The sequence below is a fragment of the Dermochelys coriacea genome, chromosome 12, assembly GCF_009764565.3.
Source record: "Dermochelys coriacea isolate rDerCor1 chromosome 12, rDerCor1.pri.v4, whole genome shotgun sequence".
In the NCBI taxonomy this organism is placed as follows: Eukaryota; Metazoa; Chordata; order Testudines; family Dermochelyidae; genus Dermochelys; species Dermochelys coriacea.
In genome coordinates, this window is record NC_050079.1 from 11,545,081 (window position 1) to 11,565,140 (window position 20,060).

A 20,060-nucleotide genomic window follows, 5' to 3' on the forward strand; every position below is an offset into this window, starting at 1 on the left:
TAGCTGTCATTTATAGAAAGAGGAAGACCATTACTACATCTCCTCAGAGAAAGGTGGCAGCTTCACTAAAAGGTTCTTAACAACCTTTCTGTGATTGAATATGGTACAAATTAATTCCACGCAGTCATGGCAGACACCTTGCTGCATTGGGTTCTACATTGAGGCGTGCTGCCTCTATCAAACAGTGACTGCAATAATGCATTGATCAACTGCTGGTGTGTCTGGTTGTTCTTGGTGTTCCATTTGTAATAAAGGCAGAAATTCACTGAATTCTTAAACTCCTTAACTAACGTGACAGTTGTAAATTATATCCTGCTCAGAGGAGGCTACTTTAAATGCATACTCCTGTCGGGAGGACACGGAGCCTGAGCTAAACCCCACTGAAGTTAATAGAATCTTTCCATTGGCTTTAATGGGCTTTTAATCAGGCCCTTAGACAGACTTGTGCCTTTCTAACTCTTACAGTGCTTCTAGCTTTTGCATTCACATCTGGTATGTAGATTTTTGTCAATAATATCTTCATTCATCACCTTGGATTCCTTTCCATTATTTGTGGCCTGTTACTAGTTTTTGTTGTTGTGCATTTTATTAACAACGGGAGATAAACTGCTCTGTGTCTCCTTTTACCTTGTGGGATGATGAGCAGTTACTTATTGCCTAGCAATTGACGTCAGGGTGGAGGCTTGCTTATACTATCTCAGCACTTCTGGTTCTAGTGCATGGAAAAGTGCAGGAAAATGAAAAATAACCAAGATCTTTTTTTTTTTAGTTTTTTAAAGATTTAAAAATAATCTTTTTAAAAAACTTCCCACTGCTCTTCCTATACCAGGAAATACAAAAGTTGCCAATCTCTATCAAACAGAAGAAGAAAATGCAGAAAAGAAAGGAATTTTCACTTGTTTTGTCAAGAGCTGAATATAAGTTGATAGCAGTGTGCGAAGTCCCGTAAAGGAAGAGTTGTGACTGTCTGGCCAATATTCTCTTGGTCCTTATTATGTGGTGTGATGTGGTGGCATAGTTGTTAGGATCCTACTCTGGGACTTTGAAGACATGGATCCATTCTCTGCTCCGTCACAGCCATCATTGGGCAAGTCACTCAGTCTCTCTGTGCCTCATCGGTAAAATGAAGATAATACCACTAATATAGATGAGAGAAAGATTTCTCTCCCACAAATATGCATATGCACACACATACACACATGAGTGTGCACACACAAACATTTCTATCTACCCACACAGGCCAGTCTAGGTTCCCACTAAATGAAAGCAGCAAGTAGTCTACACCTCCAGACAGCTGGTAAAAAAATAAACTAAACCGCTACGTAGTGCACCCCAGCCCTTGGACAACAGTGCTTCCATATGATCAGAAGTAATGTTTATGGTAGCCAACAAGCATGCTGTGAGAGCTGGGATGGGTAATTTCTCTGCACAAAGGGCTTCCAAGAGCTATTTGGGGGCCTTTAAAAACAACAACAACAACAACACCACCACTACCCCCAAAATAACTCCATCTGGCTGCGGAGATGAAATATACAAAGATGTAACATGGAAGGAGATTTCCAAACTTTTATACCACATGTAAATATATCATTGCAGTATGAGTAAAGCTGTATGTTTGTCACAGCCCTGATTTCGTCAACCAAGTCAAAGCATAGGTTCATTTGGCACAAAAAATATTTGCCTTTTCTCACCTTGATCTGTCCTCCACCTAGTGAGATTTGTCCATGATTGCCTACACATTTTGCTTTGTTTTTGGTGGTGTGCTATGTTCACCTGCTTATAAACTGTTGATGACTGCAGTTTAAAACATTTCCATCACATAGAAGAAGCGTAATAAATACTGAAGTATTATTTGGCATGACTTTTCCTTTTTTATTTTTTAAACTAAAATTGCAATTTGCATTTTCCGCCATCCTTTAATTATTTAATACAACCAACATTAATTATTATTTTAAATATATATTTGCTTCCCACTACACCACTAGGATATTTCTCAATATGATTAAAACATATATTTGTTGAGTATGTATGTAACAGTATTGCCTGGGCATCATAATAAAAAGTGAGGGCCCTGTTTTGCAAGGTGTTACAGACATGTAACAAAAAATACAGCCCCTGCTCTGAAGACCTCACATTTTAGGACCCCATTCGTGTAAATTCTTTGGCTTTGATAGAGCTACTGATGAACATAAAATTGAGCATGTGCATAAGTGTTTGCAGGAGTGGGGTTTAGTTATTCAACCAGATGCGATGGGTGGACAAAATGGATGAAGGGGCGAGCGTGGGAAGCTGAGGTAACAATAAAAGAAACAGCTTTTCAGAAGAAAAGCCCCAGCTTGCCACCAGGCTAACCAGTTCTAAACAATAGCGGTTTATAGGTGTGGTCATAGGGGTACATTTCACAGAGGATTTAAGGACAAGACGCAGTTGTTACAAATATTGATAGGAACTATAGATAGAGATTTTGAAATTGGTCATGTTTCTAAGGAAAAATGAGTGTTGAAGAGCTAAAGCTTTTTGGCATAATATTGGTTGTTTAACCCAGATATTTGTTTATTATTATTGACTGGAGATGGCAATATAATTGTATACATAAGATTAACAGGTCATTGTATCTTTAATATTAAAAATCTGTATTTTTGGAGGTCTTCACTGTTACAGCATCTTCAATAATGTGGCCCAAACTAAATCCAAGGGATCTGCTAGCCGCAAGAACTCCCTATAGATCGTTCAGTTTCAAGAATAGCGGCAGTCCTATAGCAGGGACTAGTATCTGCTCTGCGTGTAGCTTAAAGATATATATAGGCAAGAACTTTGCTAATTCACAGGACTGGCTGGGAAACTCATTGTGAATGGCTGAAGTTTCTGAACTAGCAAATAAATGAATGAATATAAACCTAATAATAATGCCGAGCTCTTGTATACAATTAATTTATCACAAATTGCACTTTGTTCATTTATTTTGCCAATCATAATTTGATTAATACTATATAATACTGTATGTTAATACATATTTTGTATATTTTATATAAAAATAGAATCTAAGTAATATATGTATAAATCTAAAAAATAACAACGAGGAGTCCTTGTGGCACCTTAGAGACTAACAAATTTATTTGGGCATAAGTTTTCATGGACTAAAACCCACTTCATCAGATGCATGGAGTGAAAAATACAGTAGGCAGTATATATGTTACAGCACATGAAAAGATGGGAGTTGCCTTACTGGGGGGGGGAGGGGTGGTCAGTGCTAACGAGGCCAATTCAGTCAAAATGGAAGTGGCCTATTCTCAAGAGTTGGCAAGAGGGGGTGAATATCAACAGATGGAAAATTACTTTTTGTAGGGCTAACAAGGCCAATTCAATCAGGGTGGATGTCACCCATTCCCAACAGTTGACAAGAAGGTATGAGTGTCAACAGAGGGAAAATTACTTTTCGTAGTGACCCAGCCACTCCCAGTCTTTATTCAGGTCTAATTTGATGATGTCCAGTTTGCAAATTAATTCCAGTTCTGCAGTTTCTCGCTGAAGTCTGTTTTTGAAGGTTTTTTTTTGTAGAAGAATGGCCACTTTTAAGGCTGTTAATGAATGTCCAGGGAGATTGAAGTGCTCTCCTACTGGTTTTTGAATGTTACAATTCTTGGTGTCTGATTTGTGTCCATTAATTCTTTTGTGTAGAGACGGTCCAATTTGGCCAATGTACATGGCAGAGGGACATTGCTGGCACATAATGGCGTATATCACATTGGTGATCAAGCCCCTGAAGGTGTGGCTGATGTGGTTAGGTCCTATGATGGTATTCCTTGAATAGATATACAGACAGAGTTGGCAATGGGGTTTGTGGCCGGGATTGGTATAAATCTAAGTAATTATACATATAGCATCTGCTATTAATTATTTGCTGAGAGGTCAGGAAAGGCTGCTAATTTTCTATACAGGTTAAACATCTATAATTCAACAAAGTGAGGATTAGCAAATGATAGATTTTTCTGAAAAGATAGCACCAGAGCAATACCTCTGATGTCAGTGGCAAAACTTTGGGTGACAGTTATTTTTCACATGGATGGAAAGGTCTCAGACTTTTATCTTTTCAATGCAGGTTTCAGCCAGTTTTAGAAACATTTTTGTATCTTCCGTGCAAGGGAAGAATAGTATGTTAGGGCTTTTTAAATACTATGTTAATATTATCAAGCTGATCACAGTATTGTCAACTCTTGAGATTTTGTTACAGGTGAAGTAATATCTGGCATTTTTCTTAAACCCCAGTCAAATGATTACCTGAGCGTCTCTGCCATCTTTATTAAATGAAAGTTTCTACCCTTCTTGGTTATGGAGAAAAATTTGAAAACATGAACCTGAAAGGCTCAGACAGCAGAAGGCAAATAAAAAGAACCCCTAACTTAAAATCATTGATCTGGAACAGCTTGATTTTACATGATTCTGGTTGTGGATGTTGATCTATTGTTTATGTATTTCATTCTAATGTGCTTGTTACAAAACTGTACTGAGGATCACAGTCCAAACTGTATAAACCATCCATTGCTGTCAAAGGTAGAAAGAGAATGGCACTGGCAAAAAATCAGATATCCATCAGGATTTGTTAATAGTAGAAACTGAGGATTGCATAAATAAGAGTTGTAACTTGATCACTAAATCCAATTACATGGAGCTTTCCACCATTCTTGTTGGCTGTAAACTTTATACAAACTGAGAATAGGCTGTGGACTTTCATGATAAGTAACAAGTTCACATACTTGTATGTGAGATTATGTGAAAATCAGGGAGGCAGAGTGTGACAATTATGGCCGAATGGCATTGGGCCTTGAATAATAAGAGGAGATGATAAAGGAGATGACCCCCAAATCATATACTACAGTCTATCCACACCAGGCAGTGAGAATGCCGAGAGAGACTGCTGTAGAAGTTTGTGTTATATAAGGTTAAGGAGTTCTTGCATCCAAATCTTTCTTGTTTGTTTACAAGTGTGAGAGTTTTTCTTAGTGCAATACAGCCACTAGAAACAAATTGCCGGGTCACGCTTTTCTACTGCCCCAAGGGAATGACACTGAAATCACCTTTAAAATCTCCTTTAATGTTTTTATGTGCCTGTATGCTCTCTAATTCACTTTAATGTAGACCAACATTCTCCAGATTTTAGCTCTTGGCAGGATAGATAACCTGTTCTGTTTCTATTACCACAGTATACCAAGAAGCTTAATTTTGTGAAAACTATAGAAAAAGACCATTTTCAGGGTACATTTTGTACCTATTGTGCTTTTTAATGCAATTAAAACCATATATTGTTACCACTATTGAGTCCTCATCTTGGAAATCAAATTCAAAAGAGGGAAAGCAACTTCTCTGAAAGGGTCAGCTTTTGAAATGCCAGATTTAACACACCATAGAGGACAAGATATTCTTCCCTTCTTCTTGTAAGTTTCCATAGTAAGCATAAATTCTGGGCTCACTTACATTGCTGCCACCTCACTGATGGGGAGAAGCTCAGTGAGCGGATTGATAGCAGAATTTGGACCTGTAAACTAAAACAACCCTATCATCAGACAGTTTAGACCAGTTATGCTTCTAGAATTAGACAGACATTCAGGAAAGGGTAAAAATAAGAGATTTTTTTTTTGGTCTTTGTTTTGTTGCTGAACAAGTCAACTCCCTAGTGATGGTTCCCTTCCTTAAAACATCTGGAATGTTTCTACTGCGGAAAAACAAAATGATCAGTTGTAAAGGCATCCAACACTTGACGTGTTCTCTGTGCTAGTGTTTAAGAGAATTCCCTCATCTGTAGACTGAAAAAGATGGTTCACTTTTTCACTTGATCTCAGCAATGCAAACTAACTGCACCGGGTATAGCAGAGGGGTCATTTTCCCCGTAGACTGCTGTACTGCTTCAGCATGTAGTGGAAGCAGAAGAGGAGGGGTTGAAGGTTTGGGAGTAGGGTGAGGTTTGGAAAATGAAGCTCCAATTCAGCAAAGCACTGACGCATGTGATTAACTTCCTAGGGATTTAAACAAATGCTTATTTTAAAGCTAAGTTAGTACTTAAGTGCTCTGTTGAAGCAGGGCCTGGATCAGCAAAGTATGTAATGTAATGGGCAATCATTCCATTTAGTGAGGAACACAAATTAATGGAATGTGATTTGCCTGTGTTTATATTAACTTATGTAAAACAAACTCAGTTCATTATTTTTAACTTTTCCTTTAGCACCTTCATTCATCATCCAAGTTTACACTAGATCATAGACAGCGAATAGAATAACTTACTCCAGTGTTCAGAGTGTATACCCGGCAGCTTATGTTCTCTATAATTATTGCCACATTATTTCTCACCTTCTTGACAGGGCACATTAAATATCTCAAAAACCAGTGCATTCTCTCATCACTGGCAGTTTACATTGTGGGCTGTGATCCTCATCTTGCAGAATAAACGCACACAGCCAGGAAAGTCAGATAGCTATTACTACCCCACATCAGTGCATTGATTGTCAAGGTCAATGTATGTTTTGCAGGAGAAATGCCAACAATAAATACAGCACAATTTTGACGGAGTTGTATTGTTATTTCCTAATCTTGGGAAAAAGCAATTTCTCTCCTACCCGCTGCCCTCGTCATGGTTAATTTCCATTTGACTCTGAAAGCTTGCCTTTTCTGAGGCCTCATTATCAGTCTTGAACATGGGTGATGTTGAGTTATGAAGAATTTCATAACAACACAGCGGTCCGCTGACAACACAGTGAGCCAACGCAGGATGGGGTGGTACACTGCTGAGAGTTTTAATTCACAAAACAAGCTTATGTTAAAATAAGCCTCTAGCTTACAGGATTTGTGGCGATTCATTTATGATAACAAAGTACATTTTATTTGAAAAAAAGTGCTGTTAAAATATAGGAGTCAAACCTTTAAAGTTTCTGGCTTGCTGTACTTTTCCAGTCATACAGTATGGAGACCAAATAAGTTTTTATTGAGGCTATTTTAGCCTTCTAATTGTTTGTGCATCACGCTATATTTTGGCCTTCAAACATCCCTACATTGCAGATGTGTACTGTTGTGTGTAACTTCTCTAACACTTTAGTACACTGTGACATCTCAAATATCTAAAGCAACATTATAGTACATCCAGAGTGAATAACTTGCTAAAATCAGTTAAAAGACCTCCCCCAAAATCTACATTTCTGTATATAAGTGCTTTCAAAACTAAGATTTTACAAACTGACCCTAGATATTGTATTTACTTTATTATTTGAGATTTTGGTCTTATACAAACTCCCCACAAATTGACATCCATCCAGAGCTCTAGGCACCTTTGCCTTTCACATCCGCTTATAAAAACAAGAACATAAGAAATGCAACGTTAAAAATAGTCCAAACCCACTGCACTTCTTTTTGCACTTGATTTGATCATCATTCATATGATAAATTCTGTTTCTTGACCACCTCTACTAAATACACATAGATTTTGAAAACAAAATGAATATTCAGCCCACTTGAAGATCCAGCCTTCAACCAACATTTCATGAATTGGGCTGGAGGAGGACTGGACTATCAGTTGGTGATTTAGATTGTAACTTTCTCGGAGAAGGAACTGCTTTATACAGCACTAAGCACAATACATTCATTCTCAATCAATAGTCATCTGGAAGTGGGCAAGTTTTTGACATGCTACACCAAGAAGTGGTTAAACTAACTTCACCTTTGCAAAATCCTTAAGGAATGTGGTATTTTTGCTGCTTTTCCCTAATGATTTCACCCAACCTTGAACTTTTGTAGTAGCAATGTATATTCTGTGTCTATCTAGCTCTAGTATCAGGGGGTAGCCGTGTTAGTCTGATGCATCTGAAGAAGTGAGTTTTTTATCCACAAAAGCTTATGCTCAAATAAAACTGTTAGTCTTTAAGGTGCCACCAGACTCCTTGTTGTTTTTATCTAGCTCTATTTATTTGTCACTCTATTCCTGAGCATTCATCATAACAACATGAAAGGTGTAAGTGACAGTAGACTGAGAGTGTTGTTTCAGAGTAGCAGACGTCTTAGTCTGTATTTGCAAAAAGAAAAGGAGTACTTATGGCACCTTAGAGACTAACAAATTTATTTGAGCATAAGCTTTCGTGAGCTACAGCTCTCTTCATCAGATGCATTCATCCGATGAAGTGAGCTGTAGCTCACGAAAGCTTATGCTCAAATAAATTTGTTAGTATCTAAGGTGCCACAAGTACTACTTTTCTTTTTGAGAGTGTTGTGTAATGTGTCACATGCTAAATATATATACACACCACTGCACTCTCCTGAAGTCTATTTGTGTACAGCAGTACACTTTAATTGAGTGTAATATGTTGTTGCTCCTCTAATGCAAGGGTTGGAGATGTGAGAACCCATAATACACAGCTCTAATTCTAATGTCTTCTCTGGATGTAGTTGTATTAATGCATGGACCATTACTTCCTCCAGTCAAAATGGCCTCTCCTTTGTATCTGGATGGAACAATGGATGTGGGAATTTGATGATGCTTTTGCAAATCACTTGGCAATTCAACATGGATATTTCACTAAACATCTCATAACTTCTGGATTGAGCCCTTTGACTATACTTACTGATTCAACAGAATCCGCAGCATGTTGCTGCAAATATTTATCATGTACACTAATCCACACAGCCAGTTATAGTAGCCAAAGCCATGGACAGAAACAAAGGGGAGAAAATTGGAAATACTGTAGTGTCAAAGTTAAAGCAATAGAAGGATTAACAGGGTTTTCTCTTCTGAAAAATATAATTAACATTTTTTCTGTACAGTGTGATTACTCCCTGTTTGTATCCTTTCTTGAGCACTAATATTGGAATCCTGTATACTTCTAATTAATTACATCTTATTAAAATACACGAGGTCTCAGTTTAAGCTTCTTGCTTTACATGCCTCAGAGCAAATCTGTGAATGGAGCGATAGAATCTTTAGCTACTCCAGATAGCTAAGTGCTGGTGTCCTGTCCCACTGCACCTGAGGTAGCACAGGGAGGCAACCTGCCCCCCAGCAGACTGGTCCTTTAGATTTCTGGATGAGTAGGGGGAGCCATTTATGGGGTGCAATTTGTTCTTCCTGGGCAAGACCAAACTGCAGATTTATGTCTCTACCTCCTGTCTGATCTTTTGGGGGTTCCATATGAAGCTGGTTGGAACATTTTCAACTAAATTAAATTTCATTTAAATATGCTTTTTTGCCAAGACATACATGTTTTGACTAAGTTTTCATTGGAAAAGTGCTTTGGGTCCAGGGCTCTCTGGTCATTTCTGACCAGAGAGAGAGAGAGCAAGAAAAAAACTCTCCCATATTCTAATAGCCTAGAGGTCAGGTGATTGGCCTGATTCAGAGTGATCTGGGATGAAAAACTGCCCCTCTTAAGGTAGAGCAGCGCCTTGAACCTTGTTCTCCTCAACTGACGCCCTGGCCCTACAAACTACCAAGTTTTGATTTGAAAATAGACATTACGACGCAATTTCATTCTTTTTGTGAAAATGTTCAAAAGGTTTTGTTTTCATTCCAATGCAGAACACAACACTCAAAAATTGCCACAAAACTGAATTGTCTTCCTTCAGCCTGCTTTACTTCTACACACTCTGGAGGTGTAAACATGAAGTCAGTACCTTCCTCAATTCACGAGGTCTTCAGTTCTGTGTGGCCTTTACAGAGGCTAGGAGGGAAAGCTCCTTGTATCCTCCTTCCCATGGCACACCACAATCTGTAATTATGGCATTCTTGATGGATATTATGTATTTGAAGATTTACAAGGGCCTGATCCCGAAGACTGTATTTTTGTGTGTCTAACCCCCATTTAGCTTCATGGGAAGTAATTACATAGCATGCAGCTCAGGATGGTATGGAAATGTTTAATTGCAAACTAAGGTCTCTGCTTTGGCTTTGAGAATAAGGTCCATGCTGTGGGGAGGCAAATAGGTGCAGATGCAACATCATTCTGCCTCCAGAAAACAAGGCAGCTAGAATGTTCCAGGGGCTTGAGGGCCTGGGGGGAGCATGCTTAAAAGCAGCAACAATATTTATCTCTTTTAAGTATAGCTTGTGCCTCCCACAACCAACCTCCAGCTGCCATGGAGTGAGCAGTGGCCAGGCCCCATTTTCAGTGTGAAGTGGCCCTGACTTCCCTTGGGTTATTTATCTCTGTTTGCAACCTGAGGCAGGAGTCGCATGAGCTTTATATTCTTGATGAACACATCTGATATTCTGATTTAAGAGAAGAACAGTTTTTACGGACAATATTTATATTGTAGAAATAATTCTACCACATCATTTTAAACTTTCTGAGTAGGTAGATATTTTGTATCCCCCTATTGAGACATTACCCTACTAATAGACTTGATTGCCTTTTTGATCTACGTTGCACCTGAGAGGGGATGTCCTCTGCTATATTCCTTCAATAGCAGAGTCAGTCAAAAAGAGTTTTGAAACATTTCAGAGCATTCAAATTGGACCTATTGTGAGTAGGTTTTAAATTATTTTATAAATTAAAAAATAAACTTTTCAATGATACATTTGATGGTTTCAGCTGCAGGCAAAATAATCAAATTATCCCCTTTTTTTAAACTAAGTGACAGCAATTAAGGGGAAAAGCACAAGTAAATAAGCTTTTCTTCCTGGTTAATCCATAGATTAAGGTTGGGTTTTGTTATAATTGTGACTATAGTTAAGGCATATTTTATAAGCAGAATATAAATGACAGCAAGTAATTTAAAAGGTTAACCACATGTACTTTGGGAAACTGCAGTTCTTGTGTCTTGCATTTTGAGAGATTTTTAAATTGTTTGATTTTTACTTAATGTGTGTTTAGTATGACAGTTTACAGAATTACTTGGATTACACGCACTCTAGGAATTAAACAACCACTTTACTCTTGCTAATCCATTTGATTAGCTGAACGGTAAAGGGATGTGGGATATAACTGAGCAAAGATAAGAATTGTGTGCAATTTCTACCTTTCGCCTGCTATTTTTAACTGGCTACCAGCCTGGAGGATCAGCCGGAGACAATGTTTGATAATAGTAGCTAGTTTGCATATTTTTAGTAGGACTGATGTTTCTGTACCCCACTCACATCAAGATATAGTTTCCACCTGTGTGGAGATCATTTCAGGATTATCCACTCAGAACAATTTGGACATCTTAACTCCATTCACACTGCATGCAATATTACCATGACTAAATTGTTGATACAGAAGATACTCTTTATTGTTTATTGTCTGTTTTTGTATCTGCATATCTGTCAGATGTTTATTCATTTAAATAATACTTTGTACACAATATTGAAATAATCTATTACATTTATGGTGCAGAGCTTAAAACAGTTATTATTTACACTGATCACAGAAGGACAGAAGAATGAGGACAAATACTTTACATTCACCAACTTTATCAACATTTTTAACATAGTTAACCAGCGCATCTATCACACGTACACCCATATTTATAAGAAATGTAGTTGTTTCTGGTTACATACGTATATAGCTATGTCCTTCTTTTTTAAAAAAATGAAATTGAAATGTTATTTCTTTCCAGACATCAAAAGGTGTTAATGTATGATTTACAGAAATGAAATAGTTGAAAAAGGTATCTGCATATCGTACAAACTCATGGAAGTAGATGTGAAAGTTTAGTGGCATTATTCAAACATTTGTGGCCACTGGGATACTTTGGAGAATGTTCAATTACTGCTAAATTGTAAACTCCTATGACATTTTTTTGTCAATTAAATAGTATTTCTTGACTTGAATATGGATCTATATTAGACACCAGTTTATGTTATTTAAAGTACAGTTCTCCATAACAAAACAAAATTACAGGCAAAAATATGCTGTAACTGGTTCTTCAGAATATAGACTACAAATGCATGACTTCCTTTTATGAAATTAAGGCAGTTTTGGAGAATATTGTTCTACAGTGCACATTAGCTGTAGCAAACAATGCTTTATTCTCCTTTATCACATTTACATTTATAATCAAAAGGCCAACATACTGTAGAACTAGACTGGCTGATTATATAGACCAGGGGTGGCCAGCCTGAGCCGGGGAAGGAGCAAGAATTTACCAATCAATGTACATTGCCAAAGAGCCACAGTAATACGTCAGCAGCCCCCCACTGGCAGCCCTGCTGATCAGCGCCTCCCTCTCCCTCCTCACCTCCTGATCTGTTGTTTCGTGGTGTGCAGGAGGCTCTGGGGAGGAGGGGGAGGAGCGAGGGCACTGTCAGCTCAGGGGAGGGGGTGGGAAGGGGTGGAGTGGGGGCAGGGCCTGTGGCAGAGCCAGGGATTGAGCAGTGAGCATCCCCCAGCACACTGGAAAGTAGGCACCGGTCCCCAATCCCGGAGTCGGTGCCTATACAAGGAGCCGCATATTAACTTCTGAAGAGCCCCATGTGGCCCCGGAGCCACAGGTTGGCCACCCCTGACATAGACTTCTAATGGAGAAACAGGTCCTACATGAAAACACAAAGGCTCAATTTCTCGCCTTACAATATACATTTACATTTTGTTAAAAATAAAAAAAACAGATAAAAATATTAAAATATTCATATACAGAGGTACCCTTATTTCAGATAAATTCTAATCACTGCTATAAAAAGGCATTACAAATTAAGTAAAACATTTGTGTAAACCAAGTAAATGCTCACTATAAAGCTTTCATTTGTAAGGCAAACCTTGATAAGTTACTTTTAAAATGCAGTATTTGAAAAAACTCCCTTAGTAAATAATATTTCCCCAAAGTGCACAAATGTTAAGCTCTCACAAATAGGCTCATAGAGAGGGTGCAACATAATAAATGATAAATGCAGGTCACCTGCAAATTTAACACTGTCTTGGCAATGATCAAGAAACAACATGACACATTTAAACAGAGACAACTTAATGCTTGGTGATCTAAGTTCACTGCATTTTTTCATGTTACCCTGTTAAAGAAATCTAGCAATCAAAGAACCATTTAAAATTGCAGTAAAAGAGGAAAAGTAAGCACCTTTTTACAAAAGAAAACAAATATACAAGTGGCACAGTCTTGCAATCAGTACTTAAGCAAGAGGTCAGCTGATCTCAACATCAAAGCTGATGCTAATAGAAATTTTACCTATGTGAAGACTGTAGGGTAGGACTGAAAGATTTTAAAAATGTTTCACATAGGGGCCGATCCAAAACCTACTGAAGTACACAGGAATGCCTCCAATGAATTAATTGGGCTTTGAATCAGTCCTATTAAAATTACCTAGATCAGACATAGCATTTTTCTTCAGTAGATCTCAAAGCACTTAACAAAGGAGGTCAGTATAATTGAAAACATTCATTGTTCTACACTACATTTGGTCATTTAGTTCTCCTGAATTTCTCTGTCTGCTTCTCCCCTCTACATCAATTTCTTCAAATAATGATTGCTATGTGACTAAATAAGTTTGCTTTTGGTACTGGGGGTGGGGGAGTGGGGAACAAACAAACCAAAAAAATCCCCCTATTGTAAGTTGTCACTTAACTAAAACACATGGAAAATTCTTATGCAGGCTGACATTTTACTTACTTGTAGCCTAGTTCTCTCAAGTAGCCCAAATGATAAATATTTGATGGACATAGTTAAAGAATTCCAATGGAGAGCATCCAGAGGTGGTCTTCTGATTCTGATAGTGTGCCCAAATCCTCAGGGGATGAACAGTGCAGCTATGCAGCGTATCATTGAACCGAGGATATGGCCCTATGTTTACATGAACTTGCCACTCTTAGAAGTTTCAGTGTGCTTTGATGAATAAATTGAAAATGATCGGAGTGCATAAAACCTACAGCTTCTGTCCTTAATGATCATACTCCGCATGTTTGTACTGAAGATGCCTTTTCCAGCAGAAACTCCTAGGAATCAAAAGATGTACACTGGGCTGTATAGTTATCCACCTTTGAAATGTTTTCTGGAGTGAATGAAATTTGGGGCAGAGGCTTAAAGATACGCAGAGATCATTCACATTTTTGGTCCTGCAAAAGGAACCACATCATCTTGACGTGTGCATGATTTGCAACAAGCAGTAAGTAGCACTCACGAGAGTGTAGCATGCAAGAACTGGTTCATTTCAGATCATGGTCACATAAGAAGTTACTAAAAAACTGCTACAGATTCTCTGTGTTGCTGCTTATCAACACAGTTAGTTACTGCTACTCCACCTCTTGCTGATGTCACTACGTGATACTGTGTGATGAGGGGACTAAAGGGCACATTCTAGTCCGTCAGACACTAAGATGAGAAAAATCCATTTCACTATCCAAAAGTTGGATTCCTGGTGTAGAAGAGACGTCCCATCTTAGTGGCACTGAAAAACACCAGAGTGGACAGGATACTTGCAGATACAAGTATCCTGTTAGCTTCTTTGTCTCACCCAAAATTCTACCGATGTCTCCAATACTGCTGCCAAATGGCACTGCCCAGTTTTAAAATAGAGCTACACCACTTCTTTCACATAGTTCAGACAAACTTTTCACATCAGCAGAGTTAATAAAGTGCCCTCTCTTTGCTAGTGTGATACAGAATATGTCTCTCTTCTGGAATATTTTGTCAGACAATAGATATTAGAATATTCCTCCTCACCAGTGATGTCCTTGGAAGTGAAAATGAATAATTTCTTACAATTCTTATTCAATTTTTTCCCTTGTATTTGCCATAGTATTTTTTTCTGTTCAAGAAAATGAGTTTTGCTAGAAAATACTGACACTGAAATTATAGATAATAATCTTATTTCTGATACATTGAAAAGTTGCTCAGTAATAATCTACCTTTATTAATGTTGACATCCACAAGTTTCCTGAATCACATCAACTTGGTTTTAGTGCCAACTTAAAAAGCAAGTTGACAGCTTCTGTTCACAAAAGTTTGGAGGTTTAGATGAAGGAAGTGCCTGTTCTTGCTTCTCCTTTTATCTGGATATTTTACCTTTTTCCCCGTTCACTTTCAGATCAATATACTGAACCAATTGTGATGCAAAGATCCTAGGTGGTCTACCCCAGTCATGTGACCTTCTTGCATTGTGAGTGGGAGAACCAGGTTCAGAAACATTTTTTGTCTAAATAATAATAATTAAAAAAAACCCGCTATACATGGGGTTAGGTCCCTCTCAGAATGGGCCTTTCAGGGCATTGCAGAAACATGCTAATTGCATTTTTCATCAAAGCTAAAGAACATGTGCACAGATGGTTGGTCTTATTGACTAACATTATCCCTACCTCAGCAAAACCTTGCCTCCCAAGAATACTGGTTAGAAAAAAACAAACCAGAACAACAACTCATTGTAGTGCAGTGCAAAGCGCTGGGTTTCAACACCTGGATTGGAATTAAAAAATGTGACTGCAAAAATATATTGAGGACTCAATTTTATAACACAGAAATCCCCGCCCCCACACATGGACTTTTTTAGATTCCTTCCAGGTAGAAGCTTTTCATTAGAATATGCTCATTTGCCAAACAAAGAAGAATAAAGTGGGGGGGGGGGGAGGAGAGGATCAAAGGACTAACTGAGGCTATGTCTACACTACCACGGTAAGTCAACCGACGCTACGCGAATAATGTAGCTGGAGTCGACATACCTTAGGTCGAGTTACCACGGGGTCTACACCATGGGGGATCGCTGGGAGAAAATCTCCCTTTGATTTACCTTACTCTTCTCATTGGGGGTAGAGTACACGGGTCAACTGGAGAACGATCTGCAGTCGAATTGGCAGGTCTTTATTAGACCCGCTAAATCAACCACTGGTGGATCGATCTCAGAGTGTCGATCTCCACTGTAGTGTAGACCTGCCTTGAGTTTAACTCTAGGGGGGGTTTTATTTGCCATAAATTAAATGCCAGAGAACCATATTCTGCAACCACTTTGCACTGCTCTGCTGTTATAATCTAGTGTAGCCAATGCTTGGATACTCACCAATGCTTGGAGCAGGGGGTGGGACTAGATGATCCCCCTGAAGTCTCTTCCAACCCTGATCTTCTAGGGTTCTATGATCTCAGTATAAAGGTGACCTTCTGACACGGAACACAGGTAATTGGGAGCTTTTATACCATCCCTAGGTACCCTTTTTATTGCCAGTGTGGCCGAGAAAAGAAGGCAATGGCCTGGATGCCCAAGCATTGCACTGATCCGCTGTTTCAGATTCAGCTCCTTGGGGCTGTTAGACCCTGTTATTTAGAACAGCCCTCATGCTGTTGCTGAAGCTCTTAATGCAGAGGGGCCAGCCCTGCAGAGGCAGCTTCAGGAACTGTAGGTCATTTTTAACCCGTCCCCCTTCTTCTGAACAGAGTGTGTTCAAACAGCAATAACTTCATTCTTCCATCCCCGGTAGCTTGACTTCTAACGGAATAGCTGTCATAGGTTATAGTATGAGTAATGTGAATCAGTACAGAGTGCAAAGACTTTTTCCCTTTGGATGAAAATCTCCAAGGATTTTTATTATAAAATCTGCCTCTTCCTGTGTTGTGGCCAAGAGTCTAAAACAAAATCAGTGATTTTGGGGGCCAAGTTTGAGACACTTTATCAGGTCCTCACTTAGGGCCCTTTTTAAATGTCTCAGCCCAAATGAGATGGCAAAAAACCACTAGTCATGTCAGAAATTCTTGGTCTATGTTTCTGAGTTGATTCAGTAAATCTATTCCCTGTGTTTAAGGAAATATTTGATAAGGCTTCAAGATATACAATAAGCCAACATTCAAAACAACCAGCAAAAACAAATGTTGTTTTTGTGCCTGTCTTATGCATTCCATGTGAATCCAAATTAATGTTAAACGAACAACTTTTTTGGATTATGAAAACTGTTTGAAAAATGAGATCGTTTTCTACGTGCTATTTTTCTTATTAGGTTGTGGAAAAAATAAATTAAACTCACCTCTAAACAATAATATAAGAAGGGAAATGTATATACTAGATGTTTGAATGTGACTGTTTTATCAACGTTTCATCTTACTGGGGAAAAACTTCAACAACAGGAAGCTTCCTCTGGGAAAATTACATACAACATGCATCACACGGGCAATTGCCGCACACGTACAATAAACAGCCAAGTGTTTCTCCCCCTTTACTTTATATTTATCTTAGATTTCCTGCATAATTGCTCTCTATGGTAAAATACCTTTCAAGTGTTGCCAATGTGTATGCCCCAGGACATGACAGAAGGCAAGCTAGAGCCCTGCAGTGGTTCAAACAGAGGCCAAGCATTAAATCACACTGGTACTTTTTGGATTATTGACTTAAACGGCTCACTATATTTCCATTAGAAATCTAGGTTTCAACCATGAAGTGGTGGAAAACTGCAGATATTTGGAAAACTCACAGCACTACTGCTGAGCTACAATAAAAGAACATGAAGAAAAAGCAAGTTCTCTTCTTACCCTGCTCGTTGGTTTTCTGTGGCTTGGTGAAACAGTGTGGATCATGGCTAGGTCATAAATTTCAGTTAGAGCAGGGCAAATAATGGATTTTTTTGGTTGCTGGCAATTCCAAAAAATTGGAGGGAAAAAAAAAGAGTTTAGAGCCAAATGAAATGTTTCATTTCAACAAAGATAAATGTTTCCTGTTGACTTTGATCATTTCAACCACTTTTTATTGTTTTTAAATAAAATTAAAAGAAATTTTGAAATGAAAAGTAGTTTGGAACCAAAAAATTGAAATATTTTGTATCAAACAAGTCAGACTGAATTTCAGAATATTTCAGGGAAACAGTGATGAATTTGCAAAATGTTTGGGGAGGTCATCTGTATCAAACAAGTCAGACTGAATTTCAGAATATTTCAGGGAAACAGTGATGAATTTGCAAAATGTTTGGGGAGGTCATCAAATTTCTGATTTTCTCAGAAAAAAGTTTTGTGTGAAAATTTTGCCCAGCTCTAATTTCAATGGCAGTCAGGCCGGGAAGGACTACCCAAATGTAGGAGACATGACACTGAGCCCCTTTTCTTGCTGGCCCTGAAACAAGACTTCCTGAAACAAGCCATAGAGCACACAAAAAATAGGTGTGATTTTAACTTGGATTAGCTAACACGTTAGCTAACTTGGGTTAAAATAGCAACAAAGACACAGCAAATTGGCTTGTAACTCATTTTAACTGCTTGAGTTAAAGGTTATATGGGAGGATGGGGTTGAAAAGTTGAGCTGCAGTACCTTCGCTGCTATTTTAACCTTTGTTAGCTGATGTAGTAAAGCTAACCTGAGTTAAGAACTCACCTTTTTTGCAGAGTAGACATACAATGACTTCCAAAGCTGTCAAATAAACCTGCTTAGCCCTACACTATGCTCCCAACAATAGTCACTTCATCCTGTCCCTCAGACCAAGGTGAGTGTCCGCACTGGCTCACCAATCTACAGAACTAGCAAGCACATCACAAGCACATTTTTAGGGAGAGATAACGCTGCATCTGGGGGTGCAAACGAGCAGGGCCTTGTCCAACACTTTCCTCTATCAGAAAATGGGTTACCAGGCCATCTCTTACTCTACTAGGGACTTTGTGTGTGTGTTGGGAGGGTATCTTCAGAGTTTGGGATCTGTGGGGAAAGATGTGGGGGGGCTTCTAAAGAAAGTGAAGTGACAGCGGTTTGAGTTTGGAGTCATATGCCTCTTCTGAGGGAGTCTGTTTCTAGGAGGCGGGGGGGAGGAATTTTTATTCCTCCACAGAGGTTGCAAAGAGGTCCCTCGAATTACTGAGCTGTGATAAGGGATGATGTAAGAGGGGTGTTTGCTTAAGAGACTTTAGGCTTTGCTAATCCTGAGATTTATGAGACTCTGCCTCTCCCTAAGTAAGCATGTAATGGCGTTGGATGGACTCTTTCTCTCTAGTGTCCAGTGCCTCCTTACCAGAAATGGGTCTTAGGGACTGCTCCAAGGCATGGGGAGGGTCTGCTCTCTCAGGCAGGCATCTGTGTGTAGGGATGGAAATAGTGAGTTGCTGCTTGGCTGGAGGTCTCAGACACACTGGTTCTGCTATGATGGGAGCCATTTAGCTGAGCCATTTCACAGCGGTTGTGAGCCTGCTTTGTCTGAGCAATCTTCCATAAAGGCTGTGGTTGAAGCCTAAAGAAGCTGACTCTGTTTGAGGCATTTGCTACTTTCCCCAGTGAGACACAGGAACGCACTAAGGAGATGGTACCTGAAAGGAGCATGGTGTGGCACCAAATCTCTCTGATTCCTGAGTGAGGCTTCTTGGATGGACATATTGTCCACATTGCCTTACAAAGTACAGAGCGAGTCTTTAGCACATTGTTCACACAATCAGGCATGGCTTCTTTGAAAGTATTTAATTACTCAGCAGGCCCTGAGGTCGCATCTAATAGCAACATACTTTTCTGTCATCCAGGGGATGTGATAAAGTGACTCATCTTGCTCCCTCATTTAATGGAGAATCAGGGACAACATTTTACATCTCTGGGGCAGAGGAAATGCCTCGTAATAATTGTGAGAGACTCCTTCTGGCTGACACTCTGAAATAAGGACCAATCACGCAAGCTTTACTATCCTGAGTTGTCCCATTAACAACAGAATTCCTCTGTCTCTCAGCTCCACCTATTATTTCTTGTCTTATACTTAGGCCTGGTCAATACTAAAAAGTTAGGTCAACCCAGTTATGTCACTCAGAGGTATGAAAAATCCACCCCTCTGTGCAACATAGTTAAACTGACCTAACCCCCGATGTAGACAGTGCCAGGACCTAGCTACCGCCTCCAGGAGGTAGAGAACCTATGCCGAGGGGAGAACCCTCATGTCAGCATAGGGAATGTCTACAATGAAGTGCTACAGTGGTGCAGCTGCAGTGATGCAGTTGTGCCACTGTAACATTTCAAGTGTAGACGAGCCCTTAGATTGTAAGCTCTTTGGACAGGGACCATTTTCTTGTTCTGTGTTTGTACAGTGCCGAGCAGTGCTACCACAATACAATTCAATAATAATTTAATGAGTAATCACCTTAGCCTTGGGCATAGCCACCAGTGGAAACTACTCACAGTAGTAAGAACTACTACTACTACTACAGTAAAAAGAAAAGGAGTACTTGTGGCA

General features: G+C 39.1%; 1 protein-coding gene across 1 annotated transcript in view; it reads right to left on the minus strand.

Moving 5' to 3' along the window:
• Window positions 1–11,544: 11,544 nt before the first annotated feature.
• Window positions 11,545–20,060, minus strand: part of SLC6A2 (solute carrier family 6 member 2) — a 118,239-nt gene continuing 109,723 nt past the window's right edge. Inside the window, exon 15 of the mRNA XM_038368662.2 lies at window positions 11,545–20,025. The gene's annotated coding sequence lies outside the window, so the exon portion shown is untranslated. The remainder of the gene's footprint in view (window positions 20,026–20,060) is intronic.